Here is an 8972-nt window from a genome sequence, read left to right as displayed (position 1 = left end):
ACTTAATGGCAAGTTTTTCATTTTTTTGTGGGGGGTTCCAACGGAATACTGGGGGTTTTATACTTGTGTTAAACCAGTGATCACCAATCTTTCTCATAAATTCCGTGGCGATGAGTTGTAGGGGTTCGGAGCAGTGGCGGAATTCTGACAATTCTTTTACCCGAAGAGGCGATTTATCAGAAAATTTTTTTTTTGGGAGGTTTCACGGGGTTATCGGAGGTTTTAATAAGTGGTAGGGGCAGTGAAAACCGGCTGAATTGTGCTGAAAACTACTCAAAGGCGACTTTAAATTTTTTTTATTATTTTTTTCGGCGAGGTTCGAGAAGGTGATTGGGGGTTTTCAGGTATTTTTTCCCTTATGGTTTAAAGTGGCCCGCCCTCACCAAATACTCCGGATCTAGAGCTGAGAGGGGACGGGTAGTGCGGCAAAATGTTTGCAAGAAGTTCCCAAATAGGAGACTTAATGGCACATTTTACATTTGGGGGGATTTCAGGGAAATACCGGGGGTTTATATGTGTGTACTCCTGGCGGTCACCAGTTGTTCACATAAATTCCGTAGGGATGAGTCGTTCGGGTAAGAACCAGTGGTGGAATAGTGACCAAAAGTTCCCAAAAAGTAGACTTATATGCAAAATTTTATTTTTTGGGGGTGTATTTGGTTTTACCAGGGGTTTATAGGTTTGTACTGCCAGGGTTCATCAATCGCCCACATCAATTCCGTAGCGATGAGTGGTAAGGCTTGGAAAACCAGTGGAATTGTGACGAAAAATTCCCCGAAAAGGCTACTAGTATGCAAATTTTAATTTTTTGGGGGGTTTAAAGATGACGATATTATGTGGTCACATCCATTTACTATCATATCTAAGAGAAGTGTGCCCTATGAAATCCATATTTCGAGAGTAATACAATAAAAAGCAAACCAAGCTCTCGAGCACGTCTGGAAGTGGTCGGGAATTTGTATCCATGAGTGAGTCAGTCACCACAAGCACTGTATATAATAGGGATATGTATATAATTTACTTGTAAGTACACTTTTCCACATTCCTGCATGGATTACTTAAAAAGGCTTGATGCTTGATGGAGATGCCCAAAACTTCCTACTATGGAATTCCATACCAATCCAGAATTGAGAGTAAACTTGCATGGAGGTTAAAATTAAGTTAAAATCTTATCGGTACCCACAACGAATAGATTGCACTGATGTATTGAACTTCAAGTGATACTATAACTATAAACTGTTTTCACAGAGACTTAGGTAGCCTGTGATAATTGGAAGTCAAAAAGTAATTACCCCAGGAAACATGCAATGTAAACAGAGCCAGATAAACTTTTCAATCAAACATTTATTTCTCCTTCACCAACATCTTCCTCTCCTCCATGGCAATCTTCCTTGCCTTTATGGCCACCTTCTGCTCCTCAATTGCCATTTTCCTCTCCAGCAATGCCATCTTCTGCTCCTCCAGCTTCTCCTCCTCCTCGCGTCGCTTCCTCCTCTCCTATCAACCCTCTTCTCTTCCCTTTCCTTCATCTCCACCCTCGCATTCCGCCACTCCCCCAGCAGCTCCTCCAACACCCCCTCCACCTTCCCCTTCTCGCTGGTCCCTGAACAGCTCAAATACAAAAATGTGGAATTAAGGCACAATTCTCACCCACGAAAAGATTCCCTATAAACTTGACAATCTGCAACAACCACTTTTGATTTGATGCCTTGAAATATGCTTGGCACACCGAGAACAGCATGGCAAAGCTGTTATAACAGCCACAATTTTCCATTACAACAGCATCAAAAGTTATGTAGATTATGCATGCATTTAAACTAATTCAGAAGACAGCAATAACATTTATATAGCAGAATTAAATACTGAAGAAGTTGCTGCTAGTAGGAACATTTTTAAATCTTTTTAAATTGTGGATACTTAAACCCTTTGACAAATTTTATTCCAAACATAAAAGGAACACATTTGTTGTTCAACAACATTGTTGTACCATAAAGTAAAGCAAAATAACTAATTAATAATTAAGATGATAAAATAAATTCAGTACAAACTAAATAATATGCACATAGCCATAAAATACGAAACATTTGCTTATAAATAGAAAATCTTGGAATTTGTATGTTATAGATACTATGATTTAAGCTCCATTTCTTTAATTACTTGATGATGGAAAGTCAGAAGATTAGTAGTTGATCTGCCTTTCGTTAATCCATGTTATTCAGGTATTCTACTTAAAGAAGACGTTACATTATCAATGACTAAGGACTCAAATATTTATGCTAGTATGTATTCATTGTTTGGCAGTTGGACAATAATTACGAATGGAACTAATATGGCTTGATTTGTGCATTATAACAATATATGCTAATTTATAGAAGACATAATGGGCTATATGAAAAGAATGAAGTCACCTGGACTTGGAATCAAATTTGTAGGAGGTGGTGGTCCTTCACTCCCAGCAGTGGCAGGAGCCTACACCCGAGCCTTCTCCCCGAAAATACAGTAGAAGGTCCAGTTGCAGGTAATTATGAAGACTTATACAAGCATTACAACGATAATAAAGTCACAACGTGAGCTCACCTCTAAATAACCCCAATGGCACGAACCGTTGCCAGACTTGGCTTTCCGCACCTACACCTCCTTATAAGTTCTCTTGTGGCCACTGACCTTTGCCTGCCATTGGCGACCAGTGACCGCAAGTCCTTCAGCTTTGGAGGAAATAGCTTCCGCTACTTCCTCCCACACCTTGGCAGGCGCTGGCTAGAGAAGGCACCCTCCTTCTCCCTGTAAACTTCAAGAAGGAGGAGGGTGTCCTCATGGCTCCAGGAGCAGCCCAGGTTTTCTGAGAATGAAAGAAAATAGCCAGTATCAAAATACACATTCCATAAAATAAATTATATCACAGGTCATAGGAAAATATCACTGACTTCAAGTAGGTATGGGGAAGAAGAGACAAATATCACAACTTAAAGTATATCTAGTATTCCTTGCATGCCTTTTTAACACGTTCCGTGCTGATGACGTAGCGCCTACGTCATGGCAGCCACTACCCAGTGACTGATGTTGTAGACGCTACGTCATGATTCCCTTTTGCGTTATGTTCCACCCTGAGCGCCAGCCACCGCTGTTAGGGTATGGGAGAGGGTCAGTCACCACTCTTGGCCTGTTTGCCGTGCGGAAAGCTCCGGAAAAAATTTTTTTTTTGATTTTTTCTGTTTTTTTCTATTTTACCTGGTTTTTCTCTGCAAGGACGTCTTTGGGAGTAGCTTTTTACGATGTATTTTTTATTACTTTCATTTTATAATGCAGAAAACAGTTATACATTCTCACAATTGTTATTATACCTTAAAAAAAAACTTTTACAAATATTCAAAGTGAAATAATAAAAAGATACTTTTGCATTTGACGAGGATAGGTAATTACTTTATTACAAGGTATTTTATCTTTCTTTATGAATTTTAACGAAATGATTAGATTGTGTTTATTTAATTGGTTTTTACAAGAAGGAATACAAATATTTTTTCCTTGTTTTAATTTTTATTTTTAACTTCAATTTACGCTATCGTGGTAAATTGCTTAGCTGGTTGCCTAATTTCGGACATACTCCAGGTATGTGTATTTTTATCCTTATGATATTAATAAATGCTTCCGTTCTTATACTTTTAAAGTTTCCGAGTGAATTTTATTTGCTATGATTTCACCATGGCAAAATTTGTAGTTATCCCTATGTTTATTTGCTGCTATGCATGAAATAATAAGTATATTTGCATAAATTTTACAATAACTTCAGTAAACTCCTGGTTCCACATTGCAATTTATTTTTACTATTTACATTTCATGCACAATTGCTAGACTTCCCCATCCTTATGTTCACTAGCATTTGAATTAGAGACTCATTACTTGATTTTTTCCATAATATCCTAAATACTTTAAGCATTCTATTTGGCATCCTCCCCAACAAAAAAAAGCCTAAGAGAACAATTTCCAGTAACCCAGTTAGATGCCGCCGAACTCGGAGAAACTGATCCGGCCCGAGGATATATACATCCGAGGATATAAAATGGGCTATACGTGTCCTGAAGGAAATTTACTAGATGGAAATATTTAACCATAGAAGAATTTCCCCACTTTTTGGCCTTATTTTTCGTGCTAGAATTATCCAAATCTCCCGAATCTCCAATAATTGAAAAGCTTGATCTTTATATGACTTGCATTGCTTCAGGAGAGAGAAGTCGCTTGATCAATTCATGTCGATTCTCCAAGCCCTTCAAATCAACAAGAACCTATCTACGCTCTCTGAGTCTAACACTCCTCTGGCCCACTGATTATTCAAAATTAGCCCCATATAGACGCATTCAAGGAATCAATGGAAAAAGTAGTGACCCGCTCACGTGACCTAAGTTTGGAAGAGTCTATGGTTCCTTGGAGAGCTAGGCTGGGATATAGTGAATATATGAGGGGAAAGCACTACAGGTACGCAATAAAGTTGTATATGTTGACGGAAGCAAAGGGTTTGGCACTGCAGGTCCTCCAACTCAGAAGTGTCTGGAAAAGGGCATTCGGAGAAGATGGTAAACAAATGACAGAGGATCATTTAGACTGAGGCTAATCCTTTTATATTGATAACTTTTATAACAGTGTAGCCAGTTCTAGACTCCATCCAAATGGGAAACCTAACTTGACGGGGACACTGAGGAGAGGCAAGAAAGTTATTCCTCTTTTGGTGCTCTGCTGCGAATTAAAGAAAGGTGAGGTGGTGGAGACCTTTCATGAGCATAAAATTGGTATCCTAAGGTGGACGGATAAGAGGGAAGTGCGGATGATCATCGCTGAATTCAGTGCAAAAAATGAACGAATCTACGAAAAAACGAGGGTGCACGCCGAGAAAGCCACATGCGGTGGTTGAATACAGCAATTACAATTGTGGCCTCGATCATTAGGACCAAACGATGTCTTACTTTCCCATTGAAAGGAAATCCATCAAATGGTACTAAAAATTGGGAATCCACCTACTGAACTTAATAAATTGCTAAACCGTTATTTTTATTCAAAGAAAATTTTTGAAAAATTCCTCTCATCGACTTTCTAATTCCAGTTATAGAATCTCTTATGACAATATCTGTACCTTCAATCCCTTTGAGGAGATAGTCATCCTAGCCTGCCTCAACCAAAACCAAGGGCTTATTAGGACATTTACCCGATTATATGAAAAACACGATAGACAGAAAAGACGAAAACAGAAGAGATGTCTACAGTGCTTCAAGAAGAATGTCAACCAGGATACATCATATTATAGCCCTGCCTATCTGATCCTCGATTGTGTCTTGACTGTTTCCAGAAGTATCACAAGAATTTGTGATGCAGAAAATTATTTACCCAGCAGAAAAAAATTATTTTTTAATGTTTACCTTTTATATTTTCTATTTCAATATTTATTTAAAAAGATATTATTTTATGCGAAGTATTTAGTAACTGAAAAATTATTCTAAAAATGCTGGTCAATTTTTGATTTGTAAAACAATATGTTTCGTTGCAATAATTCTTCGTTTATACAAATTTTCCCTTTCATTTATAAACCAATGTTTATCATTATAAAATCTTATCCAAAGGATATCATATCGTTCATAATAATTTTTCCACAATAGGGAGCAACACTTTTGCTGGAAATATTGGTAATATGTACTCGCAATACTTTCATTTGAGCAATAAAACATTTAAAATCGTATTTGAATGTATCATTTCCAGATTATAAGAATAATGTTTGCTGCATTACTATTTCCATTAGTTTTTTCCTGAAAGTCTTAAAGTCTGAACGGGTTTTCGCTACAGTACTGACAAAGAGCAAAGAAATGTGGGAAACATGTAGGTGTGTTGCGGGAAGGTATCAAAAGTTTGACAGGATACTTTGTAAATTTAAATTTCAAATTTTTAACAAATGAAGGGTTATTTTAAAAAAAAAGTGCGAAAACATGTAGCAGGCATCACAAATCATAAGGTCACGTCGTTAAAATAGTAATACAAAAATACAAATTTTTGCCAAAAAGTCAGCCACAGGGCATTTTCTTCAAAAAACGGTCAGCACGGAATGTGTTAAAGTAAGTACATTTTTTTGAACAGATAATTGTGCAATTCCTGTATTTTAATGTGTAATTTGTAAAATGGCTTGTGCCCGTTATATTTTACAAATAATACACTATAGAAATAAAGTTGAATACCTAAACAGAACATTTGTCTTGACTGCACTGGGCTGCGTTCTCAATCATGCATCCCAGTTCATGGCCTTGAAGCTATCGTTCCAAAATACTTGAACGCTTTGAAGTGCCGAAGCCTCCATGGGATTCGGAATGTCTTGATGTGATCCTGGAGGCAACTTTGAAAGTAGCCACATAAGAGAACAAGTTCTATTCAGTTTCTATTGTAATACTGAATTCATTAATTAAGTGTGATATAGCTAACCAATCATGTCATAAATCATCATAAATTTTGATAAATTCCAGTGTTTGTTTTGAGTGAAGTATGTGTAATTATGATTCCGTAGGTATACAGCGAGTGTGCTTTGGCTGCTGCAAAACTGGCATCAGGAACATTTAACATATTTAATATTTCTAGAAGGTGACATTCAGAATCGGAATAAAGAATTCCCTTTCAGAATCACTATTTTCATACAAAAACAGGGCACTCTAGAGTGTCATTGATTGAATGATGCATGGGCGTGATTCATGGCATGCCCACACCCCCACCCTCGGCAATGCTGCAATAATTGCAACGTGGAATAAATTTCTAAACAAGTGAAATAATATTATTACCATAACTAGAGGATAGAGTATGTTTTAGTACAGAGGTTGGAGGCACTGATCTATCACTGGTGGCTATGGCAGGAACCTCCACCCATGCCTTCCCTCCAAAGATGCTTCCTATTTTCTGGAAGGGAAAACAGCACTTAAGAATTAGAAAGCCTATCACTCACGTCACGTGTGATACAATGTCACTTACTATCACTGCCAATGAACCTACGTCAAAATAAGGTCAATGGCAAGTTAAATGCTAAGCAGGCTAGGCTCTCTTTACCCTTGTTTCATGGTTTGTACCCTTGAGGCTTCTGATCTTCGTCTGGCACTGACGATCAGTGTCTTGACGCACTATTCACTGCCACATAGCCACAGAAATCTCATCCCATGGCTTGCTGTGGCGTTTATGTGAGAAGACTCACTTCCTCTCCCCATGTGTCTCCAGTAGAAGCAGGGTGCCACCAGGTGTGTCCCATGTTTCCTGTAAATAATGGATAAATGGCATCCAAAATCACTCGTTTCACAGAAAATAAAATGTTACTTAAAAATGTACGATTGCTTAAACTTAACAGAGTCAAAGGAAGAGAATTATTCCACATTATGGATGAGCTACTGTGAACATCTTACTTTTCACATCATCTCCTTCCTGATGACCAGGAACTGGTTATCTAAAGAAAGAATTGTCAAGTAATAATAAAAACTACAAGATAGGATATTCAGTGTATCACCTTTAATGCTAAATCAACATCAAAAGATTATAGCTGGATATTCATTGATGGACAGTAATAACATTCACATTCAAAATTAGCTGGAGTGGTCTCCGATCTAGGAATGACAAATTCTTGAACCTTAAATATTAGAAGCCCTTTTCATATTTTACAATTCACTGACATGGATTTGCCTGCCATTACTAAATGACAAAAGGAAAGGTTGAAAAACTAAGATATACCGATGACACACCTTAAATTCATGCTACATATTTTCCACCCAAATGCATCTTCATCATTTTCACCATTCCAATCTTCAACAGTATAAATCCCATCAACTTCAGACATTGCCACCTAGATGCCACTGGGTCTTCAAACCCAGGTTGGTGATTGGATAAAATTATTTTCAACTGAAACCAAATCATGTATTTTAATTATGGATATGTTTTAGTACAGAGGTTGGAGGCACTGATCTATCACTGGTGGCTATGGCAGGAACCTCCACCCATGCCTTCCCTCCAAAGATGCTTCCCATTTTCTGGAAGGGAAAACAGCACTTAAGAATTAGAAAGCCTGAAGCCTGAAAGTTAGGCTTAACCTAATTACACATGTGACATCCAAAATTTCATACATAGATATTTGCAAAAATTTGTTACTTCAAAAATACCCATTTAACCCTGGAACCGTACACCGGGGCACTCAGCGCCCCTGGGAATTTTAACTTTGCCGTAAATTTTATTTGGCAACACTGGCTGCAGCCGGCTCCCGTGACTTTTACTTGACCCTTACGACCTTTCAGTTACTTTGTTTTCTGTGACCGTGGCACATCGCATTTCTTCTCTGGAACGTTTTTGGGGCACTGAGTACCCCAGTGTACGGTTAGTGTGAGTTTTTATTCAAGTGTGTATATTTTGTTTTCATAGATTTTTTGGGATTTTACCGAAGTATTTTTACACTGTATTTATTTATTTTTTATTTATTTAAGGAGTTGCACACATACAGCATTTCTGCAAATTTATAGTGACGCAGTAACAAACATAAAATTTTAACATAAAAAATTTGAACAGAGAGCAGTGGCATAAGATAGTAAAGAACAAAATAGAAGGCACGAGGAAAGGGAGGTGGAGAGGGAGGTTTATTTACTTGCTGAGGAATGGGACATGGCAAGTTTGATAAATGAGTTTAACCCTTTTGCTGCTTCAATAGATTTTTCATCGGTTCCATTATTTTGCCTATTATCCAGAAAAAAATGAATTGAATCATTCATTTGACGTCGCTGAATGTCGCCGCACGAATGGACGTAGTTCCGCTAGAATTTCGAGCAGATGACAGCACCTACGACCAAAGGGAGGGTTTTTCGAAAACGTAGATATTTACCCGCATGTCGTGTTGAAAGGAAAAGTTTTTTGAAAGTCGTGGAATACCCCCGCATGTCGCAGGCAATAACCATAATGTTTTTTGCGGGTATTCCCGCTTGTAG

The 8972-nt window shown here is 37.8% G+C and overlaps 1 long non-coding RNA gene across 3 annotated transcripts; it reads right to left on the bottom strand.

Moving 5' to 3' along the window:
• Positions 1–1328: 1328 nt before the first annotated feature.
• On the bottom strand, positions 1329–7609 carry LOC124159648. Of its 3 annotated transcripts, XR_006865001.1 has the most exons (4): positions 6804–7609; positions 6213–6367; positions 2578–2839; positions 1329–2481 (listed from the first exon to the last, which is right to left on the bottom strand). It is a non-coding gene; the product is annotated as an uncharacterized LOC124159648 (long non-coding RNA). The 3 variants fall into 3 exon arrangements; XR_006865000.1 differs by having other exon boundaries at positions 1329–2839; XR_006865002.1 differs by lacking the exon at positions 6213–6367 and having other exon boundaries at positions 1329–2839.
• Positions 7610–8972: the final 1363 nt, after the last annotated feature.

This window comes from Ischnura elegans, chromosome 5, assembly GCF_921293095.1.
Source record: "Ischnura elegans chromosome 5, ioIscEleg1.1, whole genome shotgun sequence".
Lineage (NCBI taxonomy): Eukaryota > Metazoa > Arthropoda > Insecta > Odonata > Coenagrionidae > Ischnura > Ischnura elegans.
The sequence above is the reverse complement of the archived record's forward strand: the minus strand, read 5'-3'. Positions and strand labels throughout refer to the sequence as shown.